The following is a 22,790-nucleotide window of genomic DNA, read 5'->3' as shown; positions in this document are numbered from 1 at the left end:
CCGGCAGTGTGTGTCTGTGAGTGTGTCAGTCTGCATGTGCGTTCACACATTCATTCACTCAATCATTCAACGAATTTTTTTTTTTAGGAAGATTAGCCCTGAGCCAACATCTGCTGCCAATCCTGCTCTTTTTTTGCAGAGGAAGACTGGCCCTGAGCTAACATCCATGCCCATCTTCCTCTACTGTATATGTGGGACGCCTACCACAGCATGGCTTGCCAAGCGGTGCCATGACCGCACCTGGGATCCGAATCGGCGAACCCCGGGCCACAGAAGCTGAACCTGCGCACTTAACCACTGCACCACCAGGCTGGCCCCACAAATATTGTTAAAATCAACAACCAGGCACTTCTAGGGCAGTGGAAACAGCCGTGAACAGTCAAACCCCCATCGTTGTCCTCATGAAGCTCATATTCTAGAGGACGGACAGACGATAAACAATTAAATGAGCACATGTAAAAACGTGTGATAGTGAACAGGGTGTGAACAAAGGCAAAGTGGGGCAGGGGTGGAGGGAGGCTGAAGGTGCCACGTGCAGGGGGGTGCAGGGAGGGCCTCTGAGTGAGGACGTTTGGAGAGAATGTCAGGGAGGGAAGAGCTGCCTGAAAAGGCAGGGGAACAGCAGTGAAGGCTCTGAGTGTGAACACCCTGGGCATGCTGGAGGAGCACACAGTGAAGGGCCTGCATGTTGGTCTGATGCCGGCCCTGATATCATTTCCCCTACATTAAATCCAGCATATATGGGATTAAAACCAAAGCACTCCTTCCCTGCTTAGTCCCGGGATCCTTGGCTCCAGAATCCACTATCTGCCATGGAGACAAACAGCCAAGGTCGCCCACCTGGATTCCTTATCATCTCCTCCTCCTCCCTGGGAGCAGTTCCCAAGGCCTAATGCAGGCCTGTGGGCACTGACTCCTCCCGCCTGTCTACAAGCAGCCACATTCCTCACAACCTTTAAGACCCCTCAACTCCTCTCTTTTGGGAAGATGAGATAAAACAAGACAAATTTGAGGGCTCACTCTCGTCTCCCGGCTCATGTCACCCGAAATAAAAGCCCTTTCCTTGCCATAAGCCTGGCGTTTCAGTTTTCCTTTGGCCCCTCTTGTGTGGTGGGTAAAGAACCTGTGTTTGCAGGTGGTAACAGGCCCATCACACGGCCTCATCTGTGTAAACTGGGCGTTAACTGGAAAGTGACCTGCAAATGAAAGAGATTCTTAGTGTAACATATTTTGAAAAGACCACTCAAGACATTCCAAAGGGTTTAAGGTGGGAAATTTTCCTCCCTCCGCAGGCCCCCCTCAGGTCCCCTGCCAGAGATGAGCATGATACCAATTCCTCGTGTATCCTCCTGAGAAAAATTTATACAAATATTGTTATTGTTGCTACATCAAGGAGGAGTACTGAAAAGAAATAGAGTAGAAGAAAATGTTTCTACTTTTCAGTTTCCCAGGTGTTGTCCTCAAGGGGATGGGAAAGGGGTCACAGGGAGGAGATGGAAACTTCAGAGCCAGTACAGGGCTCCTGAGCTCTCTTCTCCTTCAGTCCCTGTCCATCCCTGACCTTGACACCTGTGGAGTCCAGGGCTACTCAGAAGCTTCTTCCCCTCATTAAGGCCCAGCCTTGAGGTCATCCATTTCTGACCAACTTACAGCCCAGACCCTCCCAGGCAGGTCAGTCACAATCTGAGAGCAGAGCAATGGCGTCCCCATGTGGCCACAGTGCAGAGGACAGAAGACCCAGCTCCCTTTTCTCCTGCTCAGCCAGGACCTCTGCAGGGTCTCCCTGGGCCCCCAGTAGCAGGACAGAGCTCTGCACACAACAGGGTGCCCCTGTCCCGTGTCAGGTTCAGGCTGTGACGTGTTTCTCAAAATCCACACTGACATAGATGTTCCTCCCCATTGAGTCACTGTAGACTCTGCCTCAGGGCACAGGGAGGTCTCCAGGCCATAACAGCTGGTTCCCAGGTCCAGAATGGACCCCCAAAACAAACTGGGTGCCCTCAGTCTCCCAGCAGGGGACCCAGGACTCCTGAGTCCTTATCACTTGTTCCTGCCGCTGCCTCTGGGGCTGGATCAATCCAGTGAGTCTCACAATATGGGATGGGGGTGGGGGAGAGAAGCCCCCAGGGCGTTAGGTCTAAGAAGGAGAGGATGTTCCAGGGGAAGTGAGGACAGGACAGAAATAATGACATCAGAGGGGTAGAGGTTACAAGGAGGAGAGGGGAAGGAGCCAGGGACGGGAGAGGCGTGGGAAGGATTGGCCTAGGGGACACCTGTGGGCTTGTGTTTGGAGAGGGTTTTCTGGGTACTGGACCATAGAGAGCAAAGGGCAAGTGCCTGTGCTGCCCTTGTAGGAACCAGCCCTGATCCCAAATTCCCAGAATTTCCAGGCTCTCACTCCCTGTGCTAGGACATCACAGCCATGTCTGAAGCCAGCCCAAAGCAGCCAGTGGTTCCAGCCTTCAGTGGTCCCTTCCTCCTCTTTGAGAACCAGGCCAAGGGGCCCCTGAGGATCAGCTGATGAACATGTGGTGGGGCTACAAGGATCTCAGCAAAAGGACCAAGGCAACCAGCTACCCATTCCCACTAGTGTCCAATACACCTTCTACAGCTGGCTGCCCAAGGACTCTGGGGATCCCATCCCTTTCCTCTCTGGTGACACAAGCACCCAGATCCTCAAACTGGACTCCTCTCGCCCTGCTCTCTGCTGCCCCAAGTCCTGAACTTAGGAGCTCTGCAGCCCCAGCCCTAAATCTCATTTCTACCCCGAATACTTACCCAGGAATTTGGGGGTGCTATAGACTGAATGAGTCCCCCTAAAAATTTATATGTTGAAACTTAATCCCTAATGTCATGGTGTTTGGAGATGGGGCCATTGGGAGGTGATTAGATCATGAATGGAGCCCTCAGGAGTAGCATTAGCATCCTTATAAAAGAGAGCCCACAGTCCCTTTCACCATGCAAGGACACAGTGAGAAGACAACCATCTATGAACCAAGAAGAGGGTTCTCACCAGACACCCTTCTGCTAGCACCTTGATCTTGGTCTTCTCAGCCTCCAGAACTGTGAGAAATAATCTTCTGTTGTTTATAAGCTACTCAACTTATGGCATTCTGTTATAGCAGCCTGACAACATGGGCTCCACAAGCCAGGGGAGGATGTCCCAGAGCGCCACATGCCGCAGCTAAGCCACAGCTGCCATCCGGGCAGCAGTCACTCATGACCCCGCAACCTAGACAGACCCCTTTCCTGGCCCAAGAGACATCTGGAGCAGTTGGTGGCCAGGCACTTCCCATCTGCTGTGCTAATGTGGCAAGACATGCGTTTGGGGCAGTGTTGAGAACTGTGTTGTCCAGGGGTTCCAGAAACCAAGACCAATTGGTAGGATCCAAACACACACACATCACGGGGGGAGCCCTCTTATGGGCTGAGTTGTATCCCCCAAAAAATCTACATTGAAGCCCTAACTCCAAATGTGATTGTATTTAGAGATAAGCCTTTAGGGAGAGAATTAAGGTTAAATGAGGTCATAAGAGTGGGGCCCTGTCTGACAGGACTGGTGGTTATGAAAAAAGACACCAGAGATCTCTCTCTGCACTCACAGAGGAAAGGCCATGTGAGGACACAGTGAGAAGACAGCCATCCACAAGTCAGGAGGGAGCCCTCATCAGAAATCAAATTTCCTGGCACTTTGACCTTGGATTTCTATCCTCCAGCACTGTGAGAAAATACACTTCTCCTGTTTCAGCTCCCCAGTCTGTGGTATTTTGTTACAGCAGCCGGAGCAGAGGAAGACAACCTCCAAACCAACACCATAAACTCTCCCTTTCAGTCTCAGACTCAGCTCTAAGGAACGTGGTCCCAGCATTTACTCCTTCACTCACAAATATTCCATGAGCACCTCTGTAGCAGGCATTGTTCCAGGCCTGGGGATCATTTAATCACAACAGACAAAATAGCTGCTCTCCTGAGGCTTACAGTCTGACAGGACAGACAGACAATAAACGAATACATCACAATAGTAATAAATTATATGGGATGCGTTCCCATTATCTATTGCTGGGTAACGAACAGTCCTAAAATACATAACAACCTTTTTGTTCTCTCTCATTCTGTGGGTTGACAGGGCTGAGTTGGTCAGCTCTTCTGCTCCATGTGACATGGGCTGGGACCACAGTCATCTGGAGGTCCGACGGATCTAGAACATTCATGAGGGCTCCATCATGGGGCTGCAGGTGATGCTGGCTGTTGGCTGGGAGCTCACTGGGGCTGTTAACAGGGAGACCTAGGTTCTCCTCCACCTGCTTCTCCATGTGGCTTAGCTGTTCCCAGCTCAGCACCTGGGTTCTGGGAGGGAGTGTTTCAAGTGGACCAGTCAGAAACCACAAGGCTTCTTACGTCAGAACCTCAGAATTCAAGCAATGTCACCATTCCATGTTCTAGTCGTGAAAGCTGGTCATTGATTCAAGAAGAAGGGAGTTAGGCCCCACCTCTAGATAAGAGATGGCGAGATCACATTGCAAAGGAGCATGTGGAATAGGGGATAATGCTGAGGCCATCCTTAGAAAAAGAAAACTTCATCGTGTGTTAGAAAGTGATACAAGAGAGAGAGAAAAAAAAAAAAACAATGCAAAGTCCACAGTCAAGGCAAGGTGATGGGAGAGGTGACACTTTTCAATGATGTGGTCAGGACAGGCCTCATTGAGATGACACTTGTGCAGACTTGAAGCAGGTGAGGAACTGAGCCACGCAGACATTTGAAGGAAGAACATTCCTGGATCGCCTTCTGCAAGTACCCGGGGCTCTGCACGGAGCAGGCCATACAACTACAGTGGGAGTGGAAGTGCACACACTGTAGAAAGACTCCTGGCACAGAAGTGGGCTTCCCCCCTCCCTGCCTGGGCTTTCAGAAGTCCTGGGGCTGGGGGAGGGAGGAGGCGCTGCTGGGGAGGAAGACTAGGAGAAGAGGGAGGAAGCGAAGGTGGGGCCCAACCTCACTCCATCTCTCCAGCATCCAGGGTCCCCCAAGGTCGTGGTGACTGACAAGGAGGACCCTGAGGGCAATCACACTGTGAGAGGCTGAGCATTTAACTCTTTCCCTGCCAACACCATGCTGACCTGGCTGCAGGAAGGGAAGGAGCTGATTGTGGACTCAGGACTCACGGGGACCTGACACAGGGGAGACAAAACACACAAGGGCTGGGCACTGGTGGGGTCTTCGCTGGAGAGGAGCCAAGATACACCTGCCTGGTGGATGACCTGGGCCTGAAGGACCCCTGATGTGACCTGGGGTCAGATGTTCTCAGAGGACAGGGGTGAGGGTGGGGGTGAATCTCATCCAGGTCCTGCCCATGCTCTCTGCCCCTGTACCCAATGCTTCCCTCCTAAATGGAGATGTTGGCAATGTCCTCAGTCCACCTCTGATCACTCACATCTCATCCTCATGCAGAAGTCCTTCTTATTCTAACCTCCGTCATTCCTGCTGTTCCTTCTCCCACAGCCCCAGGCTCTGACCTCTCCCTCTCCTCCTCTGCCCTCCTGCGGTAGGAATGGCTCACTTCCCACTAAGGGGCAGCTCTAGTGGAGAGGCTGGGCTCTAGGTGAGGCTGAAGGCAGGAAGGGCTCCTGGGCCAGGGGTGGGGGAGGAGGATGGGCACAGCCAGAGGAGAAGCTGAAGAGCTGGGGGAGGCAATGAAGGAAGAAGTTTCCACATCATCATTTTTCTCTCTTAGTCCCAGGGAGCCATCCTTCCCCCAGGCCCAGCGACATGGAAGCAGCAGCAGGAAGAGGAAAATATTCCAAATGAAAGTAAAATACAAGAGATTTCTCCATATGCTTTTTTTTGTCTTCTTGCCTATTCTAGTCAATTTTGTAAGACTAAAGTTCTTCTTTTAGGAAAGTCACCAAATATTAAGAAATTAAATTATTCAAGTCTAAGCCCCGAAGACTGAAAAAACAGAAGCTTTAACAAAGAGAGGCATGTGTGGAGAACTGGCCATAGTGCGTTGGGTCCTAAAGGCTGCACTGAACAAACTCGAACATGGTGCTGAAGTGAGAGCCTCCTATTTGCCTGTGTGAGCTTGGACGGCTCTAGAACCTCTGTGTCCTCTTTAGAAAGTGAAATGAGCACCCACTGTCCAGATCTTAGTCTCTAAATATCATTCTCCAAGAAAAGGAACCAGGGATCCTTAGATAAACAGCTGATCCTAGAGCTGAGACAGAAACAACACAAGATGAGCCTGGAACATCTTGTAAAGACAGAAGAGAAGTTCAACTCCCCCCAAAATGGTTCATGTCAAAGGGACACAGGAGCCAACATGAAAGAGCTCCTTAGGAACAAAGCTGGAACACTTTGAGCAGCAAAATACCAGTAGTCTTGGATTATGACCAAAAATATAAAATTAATATCGAGTTCATACTGAAATAGATAAGTGATTGAAAATTTTTAAATGAGGGACAAGGGACAAATCTTCCTTACAGAAGAATTCCAAGTAATGTCTCTCATGAACATAGATGCAAGAGGATCCTCCTGCCAGGAGGTGGAGCTTACCTTCTCTCCCCTTGAAAGTGGGCTGGACATGGTGACTCACTTTTCAAGAATAGAATATGGAGAGGGAAAAGTTACAGAAACTTGGCAGACATAATGTAATCAGAGATAAATGTCATGTTGACATCATGCTCCCCCTGACATGATGTGATGAGAAGAGCAGTTCACTTCTATGGTGTTCTTCCCCCAAACCCATAACCCCAGTCTAATGGTGAGAAAACATCAGACAAACCCAAACTGAGTGACAGTCTACAAATTATCTCCCCAATAATCGTCAAAACTTTCAAGGTCATGAAAACAGATAAAGACTACATAACTCAACAGATCAGAAGAGACTAAGAAGACATGATAACTTAATGCATATTAGGCTACCCTGGATTGGATCCTGGAACAAAAAAAAGGACAATAGTGGAAAAATTGGTAAAATCCAAATAAATTCTATAGTTTAGTTAATAGTATTACACCAATGTTAGTTTCTTACTTTCTTAGTCTTGACATGGTTTTGTAAGATATTAACATGAAGGGAAGCTGGGTGAAGGGTATATGGGAAATCTGTGTTGTAACTTTACAACTCTTCTGCAAACTAATATTATTCAAAAAATAATTTTAAAAACTGAAATGAAATAGACAATCCAAATAGATCTAGATCTGTACAAGAAATTGAATCAATAATTAATAACATTCCACAACACCAGGCCCTGATAGGTTCCCTGGTGAATTCTACCAAACATTTAGGGAAGAAATTATAACAATTCTCGACAATCTCTTTCAGAAGACAGATGCAGAAGGAACACTTCCTAACTCGTTCGATGAGGCCAATATTACCCTAATACCAAACTCAGACAAAGACATTGAGTAAAAAGAAAACTATGGACCAATATCTCATGAACATAGATGCAAAAATCCACAACAAAATATTAGCAAATGTAACTCACAATGTATAAAAACAACTATATGCCATAACAAAGTGGGGTTTCTCCCAAGTATACAAAGCTAGTTCAACACTGGAAAATCAATGAGTGTAATCCATCACATCAACAAGCTAAAAAGAAAAATTTACATGACTATCTCAATAGATGCCGAGAAAGCATTTGACAAAATCAAACACTCACACATGATAAAAACTCTTAGCAAACTAGGAATAGAGAGGGAACTTCCTGAATCTGATAAAAAAAAATGTCTACAAAACACCCACAGCTAACATCATACTAGATAGTGAGAAGTGAGAGCCAGAGGCTTTCCTGCCAAGATCAGGAACAAGGCAAGAATGTCCCCTCTCACCACTCCTTTTCAACATCAGACTGGAAGTCCTAGCTAATACAGGACCAAAAAAATTTTTTAAAAGGCAATAAAAGGTATACAGAGGGGGAAGGAAGAAATAAAACTTTCTCTGTTGGCAGACGACATGATTGTCTATGTAGAAAATCCAAAGAATCAACAACAACAACAACTAACTCCTGGAATAACAACTAACAAGCAATTACAGCAAAATGCAGGACACAAGGTTGATATGCAAAAGTCGATCACTTTCCTATAGATCAGCAATGAACAACTGGAAGCTGAAACTAAAAACACAATACTATTTACATTAGCACACAAACAATTAAATACTTTGGTGTAAGTCTATCAAAATTTGTACAAGATCTATATCAGGAAAATTACCAAACTTTGATGAAAGAAATCAATGAACTAAATAAATAGACAAATATTCCATGTTCATGGCTAGGAAAATTCAATCTTGTCAAGATGTTAGTTCTTCCCAACTTGATCTATAGATTCAACAGAATCCAAATTAAAATCCCGGAAAGTTATTTTAGATACTGACAGCTGATATTGTCAATACCCCAGCAAGGATATTGATGAACTCATTCTAAAGTTTATATGGAGAGGCCAAAGAGCCAGAGTAGCCAGCACACCATGAGACAGCAGAGTCAGAGGACTCACACAGCCTGACTTCAAGACTAACAGTAAAGCTACAGTAATCAACACAGTGTGGTATTGGTGAAAGATGAAGTCATGCCCTCAGGTAAGCAGCACCAAGGGTGGGGGTGGAGGTCGTGAGGGGCATGTGGGGGTTATTTGTACTGTGAGGGGATCCCTTCAAACTTATCCTGCATCACAGGCATGCAGATACCACCCTCCTACACTCCTGGAGTTTGTTGCCTAGTTCCAACTCTCAGCTGCCCAACCCAACCCCACTCCAGGCCTCAGGGCTGCCTCTCCCCACACGCTTCCCTTCCTGCACAGTCCATGAAGAGTTCCCATCTAAGAGGTCATTGTTTCTTGGGGTTGGGGGGGGGGACACAGCCAATCTTTTCTTTCCCATAACCCTATATACGTGTCCAAGGCCAGTCATAGCCCCTGGGCCAGTGATCGCTGTCCCCCAGAGGCCTTTACCTAAGACAGGAAGCTAGCTGGGCTGCACAGTACAGATGACCTTAAATAGGGTCCAAAAATGGGAGAGGCATAATTCCTGACGTCCAGAGAGCCTCAGACCTCTGCCTGTGGTGATGTTCCGTCCCCAATGTCCCCCTCACCCTGGGTCCCCAGCCCCACCCCCTCAGCTGAGCTGGCCCAAGCTGAGGAGTTGCTGGAGCAGCAGGTGGAGCTGTCCCAGGCCCTACTGGAAGGGCAGCAAGGGGCCTGGGAAGCCCACACCCTGGTGCTCAAGACCCAGAAGCTGAAGAAACAGATGAGGAGACACAGAGAGAGCCTGGGAGGAGATGCCTAAGCTTTCCACCAGTTCCCACTTCACCCTTCAATAATGGAAATATTACGCACCAGCCCCAAGAGCTCTTCAATCAGAAACATCCCAGCCTCTTCCAGGCCACTCAGAAAAATGGAAGACACCTCTACAAATGGTCAGAAATTGGAAAGTAGTAGGGAGCCATGGTCTCTGCAGTCTTTTTAGTCACATCCCCCACTTTGACCCCTCCCACTGACCTCTGCCCCACAGCAGGGCACACAGTCCTTACAGGAATATACCCTGGATCATACCCGAAAACAACATCACCCCAAATCCAATAAAAAGATGGAGCGTTTACAGACATCACAGATGCATGTGTTTTTTAGTTTTGTTGAAAAAAAGTTCTGACAAATCAGGAAATGGACGTTTAGGAGTGGTGGTGACGCAAAGGAGGGAAGCCATGAGGTGGGGGTTGGGGGTTGTCAGTGTCTCGTTTGCTCCTACCCATGGTTTCATCTCCTGAAGAAGGACAGCTGCCACATTCCAGAATGGGTGGGTAAGTCCTCTACCATATCTGTTCAACTGAACAGAAAACACGGCATGGTTAGGAAAAGCCACAGAGAAGAAAAAGTGACGTTGGCAGAGACACACGCACCCATACATGCAGTTGTTTATGTGGTGTGTGGGTTCAGAGGATAGACTTGAAGGTGGGAAAAAGAAATGTGACAAGAAAAGAAAGAGACCTAATATAGAGGTCAACTTACATCCCAACAGGGCATCAAGACCAGGGGGCCATGAACCTGTCAACTGTCCACTATGCAGGAGAGGCTTTGCTAAGTAATAGGATTTATAACGAACAAACAAAAGAACAAGGGGAATCTAAAGAGCTGGGGAGGCCAGTTTCACGAGATCAATACTCACTGTAGGAGGAGATGTCTATCTCATCAGGCAGCTCACTAGTATTGACCTCAAAGTGATCCTGCACATCATTGAGGATCTTGTCATCATCCTCATCTGACACAAATGTGATGACCAAGCCTTCAGGGCCAAACTGGCCTGCTGTGGCCACCTGGAAGGACACAGAGGATAGAACTGGAAGACGTCCAAAAAGGGAAGACACCCAAAAGGAGGGATGAAGATGGAGGGTTGCAAAGATGCAGAAAATAGATGGTTGGGGGAGGACAATGGGGTGTTCTTCTTGGTGTGGGGCTTACCCGATGCAGGTGGGTGTCAGAATCCTCAGGCTGTCACAGTCAAAGGCAATGTTCACTTGCTCCATGTCCTTGCCTCGGCTGAATAGGTTGGTAGGCACAAGAATTCATCATTGAGAATCTTTAAACTGGTGATACCGAGAAAGCCTTCAGGAGAAAGGAAATTGGAAAAATGTTGAAAGTCCCTTCTCTCCAGGGCCTCTTTTCCTCCCAAGGACACAAAACATCTTCCCCATCTCTGACTCACCTCTCCTCCTGGGGCATCCCTCGGTGGATGGTAATGGCTGAGAAGTTCTGCTCCCCCAGGCACTGGGCCAGGGCAATGCAATGCTGCACAGACTTGACAAGATCACCATGTGTGTGTGTGGGTGGGTGGGTGCGTGGGTGGGTGGGTGGGAGTTTCTGTGTGTGAGTAAGAAGGGGGATGTGTGTTCATGGGTGTATGAGAGAGATTATGGGCGAGAGAGTTTTCAGTGATTACACTTTTCGAATGGAATTCCTCTTAGTCTCCCTCACATAGTTCCTCTTCTGCTCTAAATATAACTTAGCTTCTCTCTCTCGGCTCTGAGTTTCCCTCGGCAGACATGTTACAGAGAAGATGCAGAGAACAGTAATCGAAATTACCAGATATGTTGGGAGACAAGGATGAGGACACCTCTCAAAGAAGTGGTAAAAATTAGAACTAAAGTCTAGAAAGACCATGACCAATATCCCTGCTCATCAAAATACCAAACATAAGCAACCTACCCTATTCCAGAAAGTCATTTTTAGTGACGATAAACCACACAACAGGTAAAGTGATGGAAGGCTTTTCCTCAGTCAGTAACACAAGAACAAACAAACAACTTTAAGGACCTAACAGCCCCAAGATATTTTGAGACTTTTACGAACTTATTAAACCCCTCAAGAGTTTTCATATTTTGAGGTTTATTTATTGAAGTTCTTATTTATTGAGTACCTGTTGGTGCCAGCCATGGAACAGAAAAGCAGTTTCCACTTTGTTCATGCTCAGCCCCCACAAAGACCTTTGTATTCTCATCTAAAAGAGTTACATGTAAGAGAATTTCTCCACCATTTTCTCTCAAATCACATACATGGTTTTCTCAATAAAAGGGTACTTAATATAGGTTTCTCCTACAGTTGGAGATATGTTCATCCCGCTACTGGACCTTGAACAACTGACCTCATTGAACTCAAGGACATCCAGAAGGTCAAAGAGCTTCTGGTTCTTCTCCTGATCCTTTTGTTTCACGTAGCACTGCTGCAACCCATGCAGCCTCAGCTTCGTCTCATCATCCATGATCTCCATTGGCTGGGGGAGGTGGGGGGAGGAAGTGGGTGGGGAATGGGAGGAGGGCTGAGTGGGGGCATGTAACTTTGGTGGGGTGGAGGAAGTTGATCTCCAATACACCCCATGGGGGGAGATGGGGGAAGAGAAAAGATTGAACACCACTCCCCACCCCCCAAAATACCTACATTTTTATGTGGTCTCTTCCACATTAGATGTAATTTCCTTCCTATCAGTTGAGTTTTAAGATTGCCCAGCTGAAAACTGTCTTGGAAAGGGAATGTTTCAGGGAAGAAAAGGAGCTGTGAAACCACCCAATGGCAAGATGTAACAGATATGCCTGAATCTCTCAGTGCATCAGGCTCTGCTGCTACAGGTGTGAACACACCCCTTCCCTCATGCCCCCTATCCTCCCATTGCCAGAGTCCTCCCCTGTCTCTCCTTCAGTGTATAGGCTGACTCATTAGTTTCTGGAGAGGGAAGTACAGCTGGGCTGTCTTTTGCTCAAAACCTGAGCCAAGTCTATTATTCCTTTAGCGATACCGCAGTTCTGCTCATCTCAAGTTTCCGCCTACAATATGAACCGCCCTCCCTGACTGTGAACTAGGAGTGGCTGGTTTCTCTAGGTTTGAGGTGAGGAACTGAGAAGTCTGATTCTCAGTGATGTGGAACCGACACTTCTCCAAATTTGCCCAAATGTATAATGAAGATCAACCACACTTCCTTATAACTGCCGTGAAGCTAAAATATCTATCAATGTTACAATCCTACTTCTGATTATTTAGCCTTCAGATACATCACCATGCCTAGAAATCATATAGAGAAAGATTATGCATCGCAGCACTATTTTAATAGCAAAAGATGAAACTACTCAAGTCTCAGTAAATAGGGGACCAGTTAAAACCATCCACATAGAACACCATAAAGCTACAAAAAAAGGAAAAGGGGAAATTCTTCACGTATTGACAAATAAGATCTCCAAAGTAAATTATTAACAAAAAAAAAATCAAGTTGCAGAACTGTGTATACTATGCTATATTTTCTTTAAAAGGGGAAGAAGAATTTATGTACATCTACGTGCCTGGAAAGACATCCAAGGACTTAGTGATAATGGTCTCTAAGGGGAGAGCAGTAGGAACTGTGAGAAGGGGAGACCATTTTGAAAATATTTTCACAGTATGCTTTGGGTAGTTTTAAACTTCTGAAAATTTGAAACTATTATCTAATAAAAATGAAATAGAATAACAACATAACAACAACAGAAGAAAACTACACTGTAAGACAAGACAGCCCAGCTCTGGCATAACAATCTTCAACGGAAGCATGTCGGGGTTGCTACCCACTCTCCTGTGACAATTGCTGCTCTGCCCTGGGCTGCAGATGGCACTTGGGCCTGTCCACATGTCACCTGTGGGGAAACTGATTTGCATTCCACTTCCCAATCTTTAAATGAATAGAATTACATTATTCTACTTCCCCAGTCAAGAATCCACTTATCAACAATTGAAAGATATATTCTAGAGCTATTATTTGCCCTCTTCTCAATATTGTCTACTGATTGGTTCTACATGGAGTTTCTCCCTCTTGCTCTCATTTAGACTTTTTCATTCTAAGGTGATTCAATAACTCTCTGTTCACACTTTCCTCCAGTCCAAATGTCCTCTGACAAGGCAGGGCTGAGTGAGCTCCCAAACGATGACAAGCACCTTGTCAGCCTCTTACCACATCCGTTATGCCCCACCCCATTTGTGGAGTGTAGGCAGTTTCTGCTGTGAGAAGATCAGTACTAGCAAGAGAGAGGTCCTCTCTGTGTTCCAGGTGCTCCACTCTGCCCCCTCCCACAGAGGATGGGGATAAGGAGACACCCAGGGCAGCCATGCACCATCACACAGGAGCTCAGGACTTCAGTGTCTCTGGCTTTAACCATAAAGATCAAGTCTGAACTCTGAGGGACGAAGACATAGAAAATGGATGGTATCGGGAGACCATAGATACAAAGGACTCTCAGCAGTGTGTCTAAGGCTAATGAAGGATGAACTGAAGCAGGTTCAAGGGAGTCAGTCAACAGTTTTGTAGCAGCATCATCAACAGCAACAATGACGAATAAGTGAACTCAACACAAACAAACCAAAGTGATCTCTTACAAGGAAAGAGATTAACTTGTTTAGCAGATTTGAAGATATACTCTATAGCTATTTATCTTGATGGGCCCTGTAGAATGTGACCTTAAGAAAAATAAAAATATATTCAGATTCATTCATTCAACATATGTTTATTAAACCTATAATTTGCCAAGAAATAGTGTGAGTTCTGAGGAGAAGCAGTTAAAAAAAACATATGACAAAAATACACTCTGTCATGAAATTTTCATTATACTTTTAGGAGACTGATACTAAGTTAAATAAATAAATTATGTGGTACATCAGGCCATGATTTGTGCTACAGAGAAAGTAAAGGCAGGAAAAGTGTGTGGAGGGTAGTAGGTGCCGGGGGTTGGAAGTCTAAACAGAGCAGGCATCACTGAGGACAAAGACATGAAAGAAGTGAGGCAGAAGCAGCCCAGGTAAGAGTAGAAAGTGCAAAGGTCCTGAGGTGGGAGTGCTCAGATTAATTTCCAGGTAAGGCAATTAATTGGGAAATATTCTGTACAGGGCCATGCGCCTCTGACACTTGGAGTCTGGGATCTAAACCTGTGCTTGAACCTTAATCCAGTCAAGGATATTTGATTAACACTCAGCCCTTCTTTCAGGCTCCCTCATTGTTCTCTTCCCCCGAATACAGTGCAAATTTATTCTGAGTGGGAGTATAGGTGAAGATATAGCATTTTCACAAGTGATTGGCAGCTCCGCAGTTTTCTTGCTTAGGATTCCCGGTCAGTGGGAGAGATGCTGTCCATGAGACTGTCCATTCCTCTAGGCACTCTCCCCTCGAGACACTCCCTTCCTTGTGTATTTGTTTCAATTATTGGAAAGGGATTTTCCTAGGTCACATTTTCTTAGATCTGCATGAAAAGGGCTTCTTTAAATTGTTAATCATTTGATCTCAATCTTCCTCTAGGAGGTATTTCAAGTAGAGATTTGAAAGCCAATTTTGTATTTTTTCAAGATTACACCTATCAATAATTTTCATTTTTGTCAGCAATGACATTTGCACACAATTCTACATGATAAGTTCTTCCTTAAATACATCATAAGAATTTGTTTTTCTCTCCAGGTGGTTTAGCACCTTCCCCACTTGTTTCTCAAACGGCCTGAGGTGCCAAAAGATGAGGACCCAATCACTACTGGACATAAGGCTTGACTGTATCCCACATAAATAGGGTATCTAGATCTCTGCTATAATATGCGGACTTTTGTTGTGCTTATTTTTAACTGCCCCACTTAAATTATGCATTATAATATAAGCCACCTGGGTTCCTTTGGCCAACTAAGAAAATAAACACTCTTGCATCATCATCATCATATTGATGAATATGTGCTATTTCCCTTTAGTTCTTCATGAAGGAGAATCTCAAAGTTTCCAGAGTCCGCTGGGCATTGACTCTGGATTGAGGAACCGTGTCTCTCTTCCACCCAGTTTTCTGTTGTCTGTAGTAGACCTAGAGGGGAGAGTGGGGTGGGGAGCAGGGCACGGGACTCGGGGAGTACCTGTCTGTTCAAAATCAATGTGAGTATAAAATCAGAACAAAACATCAGGGCAGAACTTATTTAAGCATCCTATAGGAATTACGATGAAGTCCTGGACGGCTCCATTGTTAACATGAACAGTTAACATTGTAAACTGTGGGCTGTGTCTTCACCATACTAAGTCTTTGGTTGAATGTTACTTGAACAATTCTTCCTTTGGAAGGATAGTAAGTGATGCCCAGGGACATTTCATGAAATTTCTCAGCAAATCATGAAACCAGATATGGACATGGGAAATTCTTTTTTTGCTGAGGAAGATTCACCCTGAGCTCACATCCACTGCCAGTCTTCCTCTTTTTGTATGTGAGCTCCCACCACAGCATGGCCACTCACAGACAAGTGGTGTAGGTCTGCACCCAGGAGCCAAACTCAGGCCACCAAAGTGGAGTGCAGTGAACGTATGCAATTGGCCTCACCAAGGCTGGTCTGGGAAAAATCTTTTATTGTGTAAAGAACAGTGTAAGAGTTTAAATGCATAATCACTCTCTGGAAAGATACACAAGCAACTAGGAACAGTTCCTCACGGGTGGTAACTAGGTGACCAGGGGCAGTAGAAAGAGCGTGACTTACCTTCCACTTGTGAGATATAGCGATGTGGGACACACCTCTACAGTATAAACAGGCAAGGTTTATGGCGGGTAAAGTTTATACAATTTGGAGGTGTCTTTTAATATAAAGAAGGCAAAGTATAAATACAAAATTAGACACGAAAGTGAGTAATTACATAGAAGAGTCTTGTGTAGGTGAGGGGAGCTGGAACTTATCTTCATTAGCTCAGGGTCACTCCACCTCAGGCTGCAAACATGACCTGGAAGCGCTCAGGAAGTTTCCCCAGCTGAAGAGCCGAGGGGACAAGGACAGCTGAAGGAAGCCCCTCCCACGGGTGTCTCAGAATCCTTGGACACCCGTGTCTGCAGTGTTTCCCCTCAGAGTCAGTGTCTCCAGTGTTTCCCCTCAGAGTCAGTGGGATGGGCCGACTCTACTCAGATTCTGTTGTCCTCTCAGTGAATTAAGACAACTTTGACCATCTCATGAAAGCTACGGCCTTGCCCCACTCCTACCCCCAACTAAAATCCCTCACCTGCATTCCCAGACAATTTTTATGCAATTTTAAGGTGGGTATGAGACCCCTGAGACCAAGGGTCTACGGTCCCTGTCTACACTTTCTATCAGAGAGTGAAAAAGCAATTCCTGAAGACAGCGACTCTCCAGGTGTCTCCTACCTGGCCCTCCCTCTCAGTGACAATCCTATTTCCTGTTATTGATGATAATATACAGTATTTTAAATCCTCACTCCCTGCCCCATCAGAGGTTGGGCTCCAGTCCTTGCCCACATGGAACCAATGGATGAGTGGAGACACACAGTGACCCACCTGACCTGCGAAGCCCAAGAGGAGGAGTGTGGAAATATTTAAAGGCATTCAGTCCCTGCAGTTGCATTTCAAAATATCTGTCTTGATTGGCGGTGTGGTTTGAAATTGCAACCAGGATCTCTTGATTCTTCAGAATCCGCGGTGCTCCGACTGGGTCTGGGTCACTTTCGTACTTGTTTTTTAAACTGTGTGCTGAGGAAATTTTCGATACACAGAATATTAGAGAGAATGTGAGTGAACCCCCTGACCCTTCACTCAGCACTGCATCAATCACGCCCATCAGGATTCATCCACACCCCAACCATCACCCACACTGCGTTATTCTGAAGAAAACCCCAGACAGTATATTATTTCATCCGTTGGTAATTTTTTTGAAGAGATCAGTGTTTAACTTCTTTAAAAATGACAGGCTGGGGGCTTGGGGAGAGTGATGAGAGTGACAAACTATTTTCCAATACAATTAAGAACGAGGATCCTCTGAGAACTCGAAGTGTCCTGCTTTATACTGAATGTTCAGCATCTCTCAGACACTCAACACAAGAAATCAGCAGCTCAGAGCTGAGGCGCCAAAGACACACATTATTTCATTTCTTTTGTCTTTTTTCAGAGTAGTATTTGTCATCTCTGAATTATAACTGGACATTTCTATTCCCAACCTCACAAAGGGAATCCCGAGCTCAGATGAAATCAAAATGTTCCTCTTTGTTAATCTGTACCTGTGAAGCCCCCACACTCCACAGACCTGACTTTCAAGTGGGTGGGATGGAGGAAAAGCAGGGCGAGGAAACCGAATGGCTAGTCCGCCATCTGCTGGTCACATCCAGGTATAACAGGAATTGCAGACAAAAGATTCAGAGCCAGAATAGGGTTTCCTGGGCTCCGTTTCTCTCAAGAAAATACCCCTAAAGCAGAAAGAGCAAGAGCAATAGAAAAGCACATGGGACCAGGACAAGGGGAGAGGTTTGATCCTGTCCTTGCATTCCTATATTTCCAGTTTGTCATCGTACCTGGCCTAAACTCCATCACAGTGGATACAGCAGGATGGCAGAAATACAAGGCCTCATTCCCTCTGGTGCAGCCTCCTGGAGAACATCTCATGAGGTTTTCAGAGAAATTCCTCAAAGCGTGGCCTATTGGCAGCAATTACCCCAATTATTCCACCTTGAATGAAAAATTAGCAATAGGAGATGATTGCCTATAAGAGACATTATCACAGAGAAGCAGTGTTTTATTATCATAGAGAAACAGTGTTTTTTTTTAATTTTTATTTTTTTCGGATGTACATCCTATTTCAAATTCTGTATACATTACATCATGTTCACCACCCGAACACTAATTATAGTGCATCCCCTCACATGTGACCCTAATCACCCCTTTTGCCTTCCCCCCTACCCCCTTCCCCAATGGTAACCACCCGTCCAATCTCCAAAGCTATGTGTGGTTTTTTTGGTCATTTTTATCTTCTACTTATGAGTGAGATCATATGGTATTTGACTTTCTCCCTCTGACTTATTTCACTCAGCATAACACCCTCAAGGTCCATCCATGTTGTCACAAATGGCCGGATTTCGTCATTTCTTACGGCTGAGTAGTAGTCTATCGTGTATAAATACCACATCTTCTTTATCCATTCGTCCCTTGATGGGCACCTAGGTTGCTTCCAAGTCTTGGCTATTGTGTATAATGCCGCAATGAACATAGGGGTGCAAGTATCTTTATGCCTTTGTGTTTTCAAGTTCTTTGGATAAATACCCAGCAGTGGAATAGCTGGATCATATGGTAGATCTATCCTTAATTTTCTGAGGATACTCCAAACTGCTTTCCATAGTGGCTGCACCAGTTTGCACTGCCACCAGCAGTGAACAAGGGTTCCCTTCTCTCCACACCCTCTCCAACATTTGTTGTTTCCTGTCTTGTTAATTATAGCCATTCTGACGGGAGTGAGGCGATACCTCATTGTAGTTTTGATTTGCATTTCCCTGATAGTTAATGATGTTGAGCATCTTTTCATATGCCTGTTGGCCATCCGTATATCTTCTTTGGAGAAATCTCTGTTCAGATCTTTTGCCCATTTTCTAATTGGATTGTTGGTTTTTTGTTGTTGAGCTGTATTAGTTCTTTGTATATTTTGGATATTAACCCCTTATCTGATATGTGGTTTGCAAATATCTTCTCCCAATTGTTAGGTTGTCTTTTCGTTTTGTTGATGGTTTCCTTTGCTGTGCAGAAACTTCTTAGTTTGATGTAGTCCCATTTGTTCATTTTTTCTTTTGTTTCCCTTGCCCGGTCAGACAGGGGACTTGAAAATATGCTGCTCAGACTAATGTCATAGAGCGTACTGCCAATGTTTCCTTCTAGAAGTCTCATGGTTTCAGGTCTTACATTCAAGTCTTTAATCCATTTTGAGTTGATTTTTGTGCATGGTGTAAGGGAATGGTCTACTTTCATTCTTTTGCATGTGGCTGTCCAGTTTTCCCAACACCATTTATTGAAGAGACTCTCCTTTCTCCATCATATGCTCTTGGCTCCCTTGTCGAATATTAGCTGTCCATAAACATGTGGGTTTACTTCTGGGCTCTCAATTTTGTTCCATTGATCTGTGTGTCTGTTTTTGTGCCAGTACCATGTTGTTTTGGTTACTATGGCTTTGTAGCATAATTTGAAATCAGGGAATGTGATACCTCCAGCTTTGTTCTTTTTTCTCAGGAATCCTTTGGCTATTCGGGGTCTTTTGTTGTTCCATATAAATTTTAGGATTCTTTGTTCTATTTCTGTAAAAAATGTTGTTGGAACTTTGATAGGGATTGCATTGAATCTATAGATTGCTTTAGGAAGTACGGACATTTTAACAACGTTAATTCTTCCAAACCAAGAGCAAGGAATATCTTTCCATTTCTTTGTGTCTTCTTCGATTTCTTTCAACAATGTCTTATAGTTTTCAGTGTACAGGTCTTTCACCTCTTTCGTTAAGTATATTCCTAGGTATTTTATTCTTTTTGTTGCAATTGTAAATGGGATTGTATTCTTAATTTCTCTTTCTGCTACTTCGTTGTTAGTGTATAGAAACGCAACCGATTTTTGTACATTGATTTTGTATCCCGCAACTTGACTGTATTCCTTTATTATTTCTAAAAGGTCTTTAGTGGACTTTTTAGGCTTTTCTAGATATAAAATCATGTCGTCTGCAAAGAGTGATAATTTCACTTCTTCTTTTCCAATGTGGATCCCTTTTATTTCTTTTTCTTGCCTGATTGCTCTGACTAGGACTTCCAATACTATGTTAAATAAGAGTGGTGACAGTGGGCATCCTTGTTTGGTTCCTGTTCTTAGAGGGATAGCTTTCAGTTTTTCTCCATTGAGAATGATATTTGCTGTGGGATTGTCATATATGGCCTTTATTATGTTGAGGTATTTTCCTTCTATACCCATTTTATTTAGAGTTTTTATCATAGATGGATACTGTATCTTGTCAAATGCTTTCTCTGCATCTATTGAGATGATCATGTGATTTTTATTCTTCATTTTGTTAATGTGGTGTATCATGTTGATAGATTTGCAGATGTTGAACCATCCCTGCATCCCCGGAATGAAACCCACTTGATCATGATGGATGATCTTTTTAATGTATTGTTGTATTCGATTTGCTAGTATTTTGTTGAGGATTTTTGCATCGATGTTCATCAGTGATATTGGCCTGTAATTTTCTTTTTTTGTGTTGTCCTTGTCTGGTTTTGCTATCAGGATAATGTTTGCTTCATAGAAGGAGTTAGGAAGCCTCCCCTCCTCTTCAATTTTTTGGAAGAGTTTGAGAAGGACAGGTATTAGGTCTTCTTTGAATATTTGGTAGAATTCGCCAGGGAAGCCATCTGGTCCTGCACTTTTATTTTTTGGGAGGTTTTTAATTGCTGTTTCGATCTCCTTACTGGTGATCGGTCTAGTCAAATTTTCTACATCTTCTTGGTCCAGTTTTGGAAGGTTGTATGTTTCTAAGAATTTATCCATATCCTCTAGATTATCCAATTTGTTGCGTATAGCTTTTCATAGTATTCTCTTATTATCTTTTGTATTTCTGAGGTGTCCGTTGTAATTTCTCCTCTTTCATTTCTGATATTATTTATTTGAGCCTTCTCTCTTTTTTCTTGGTAAATCTAGCTAAGGGTTTGTCAATTTTGTTTATCTTTTCGAAGAACCAGCTCTTGGTTTCATTAATTTTTTCTATTGTTTTTTTAGTCTCTATTTCGTTTACTTCTGCTCTGATTTTTATTATTTCCTTCCTTCTGCTGATTTTGGGCTTTGTTTGTTGTTCTTTTTCCAGTCCCTTTAGGTGCACTTTTAGATTGTCTATTTGGGATTTTTCTTCCTTGTTGAGGTAGGCCTGAATTGCTGTAAACTTCCCTCTTAGAACCGCTTTTGCTGTATCCCACAGATCTTGGCATGTCGTGTTTTCATTTTCATTTGTCTCCAGGAATTTTTTAATTTCTTCTTTGATTTCTTCATTGATCCAATCATTGTTCAGTAGCATTTTGTTCAATCTCCACATTTTTATGGCTTTTCTGGCTTTCTTTCTGTAGTTGATTTCCAGTTTCATAACTTTGTGGTCAGAAAAGATGCATGGTATTATTTCGATCTTCTTAAATTTATTGAGACTTGTTTTGTGGCCTAATATGTGACCAATCCTGGAGAATGTTCCATGGGCGTTTGAAAAGAATGTGTATTCTGTGGTTTTTGGATGGAATGTTCTGTATAGATCTACTAAGTCCATCTGGTCTAATGTGTCCTTTAAGGCGAGTGTTTCCTTATTGATCTTGTGTTTGGATGATCTATCCATTGGTGTAAGTGGAGTGGTAAAGTCCCCTACTATTATTGTGTTACTGTCTATTTCTCCTCTTATGTCTGTTAATAATTGCTTTATATATTTAGGTGCTCCTATGTTGGGTGCGTAGATATTTACAAGTGTTATATTTTCTTCTTGGATTGTTCCCTTTATCATTATGTAGTGCCCATCTTTGTCTCTTATTACAGTTTTTGATTTAAAGTCTAGTTTGTCTGATATAAGTATTGCTACCCCCACTTTCTTTTCTTTGCCATTTGCATGGAATATCTTTTACCATCCTTTCACTTTCAGTTTGTGAGCATCTGTAGGTCTGAAGTGTGTCTCTTGTATGCAGCATATACGTGGATCTTGTTTTTTTATCCAGTTGGCCACCCTATGGCATTTGATTGGAGCATTTAGTCCATTGACATTTAAAGTAGCTATTGATAAATATGTATTTATTGCCATTTTGCCACTTTTTCTTTTTTGGGGGTGTTTTAGTAGTTCTCAGTTCCTTTCTTTTTCTCTTGCTCTCTTCACTTGTGGTTTGATGGCTATCTCTAGTAATATGTTTGATTTCTTTTGTCTTACTTTTTTTCCTGCTTGTTATAGGTTTCTAGTTTGTGGTTACCGTGAGGATCCTATTTAATATACTATGCATATAACAGTCTATTGACCTCTTTCTAAAAGCTCTACTTTTTCACTCCCCTCCTCCCACATTATATGTTTTTCACATCATATATAGTCTTTTGTTTAGTGTGTGTATATCCATTACCCTCTTATCATTGAAATAGGTAATTTTAGTACATTTGTCTTTTAACCCTCATATTACCTTCACAGGTGCTTGATCTGCTGGCTTTACTATACTTTTACCTTACAAATGATTTTATTGCCTGTTTTTTCTTGTTGTTTTGGGGGTTTTTTTATAATTTTTTTCTTTTATCTCTATTTGTGGTCATTGCTTTCCCACTTAAATAAGTCCCTTCAGCATTTCTTGTAGACCTGGTTTCTTGGTGATAAACTCCTTTAATTTTTGCTTGTCTGGGAAGCTCTTTATCTCTACTTCCATTCTGAATGACAGCCTTGATGGATAGAGTATTCTTGGTTGTAGGTTTTTTCCTTTTCGCACTTCAAATATGTCATGCCATTCTCTTCTCGCCTGTGGGGTCTCGACTGAGAAGTCCAC

The 22,790-nt window shown here is 44.0% G+C and overlaps 1 protein-coding gene across 28 annotated transcripts in view; it reads right to left on the bottom strand.

Annotated features, from left to right (window-relative positions):
- The window catches only part of LOC106825028 (class I histocompatibility antigen, Gogo-B*0101 alpha chain), a 192,503-nt gene that overhangs the window by 3,636 nt on the left and 166,077 nt on the right, over nt 1–22,790 (bottom strand). For 4 of the 28 annotated variants that reach the window (XR_011505054.1, XR_011505055.1, XR_011505052.1 and 1 more), the window contains 2 exons: nt 17,799–17,952; nt 10,852–16,983 (listed from right to left, as the gene is read on the bottom strand). The gene's annotated coding sequence lies outside the window, so the exon portion shown is untranslated. Of the gene's footprint in view, nt 1–10,154; nt 10,303–10,447; nt 16,984–17,533; nt 17,694–17,798; nt 17,987–22,790 lie in introns of those variants that run through there. The other 24 variants (XR_011505062.1, XR_011505064.1, XR_011505065.1 and 21 more) reach the window with 19 other exon arrangements.

Source organism: Equus asinus, chromosome 8 (genome assembly GCF_041296235.1).
Source record: "Equus asinus isolate D_3611 breed Donkey chromosome 8, EquAss-T2T_v2, whole genome shotgun sequence".
NCBI lineage: Eukaryota > Metazoa > Chordata > Mammalia > Perissodactyla > Equidae > Equus > Equus asinus.
This window is presented reverse-complemented; position numbering and strand designations above follow the sequence as displayed.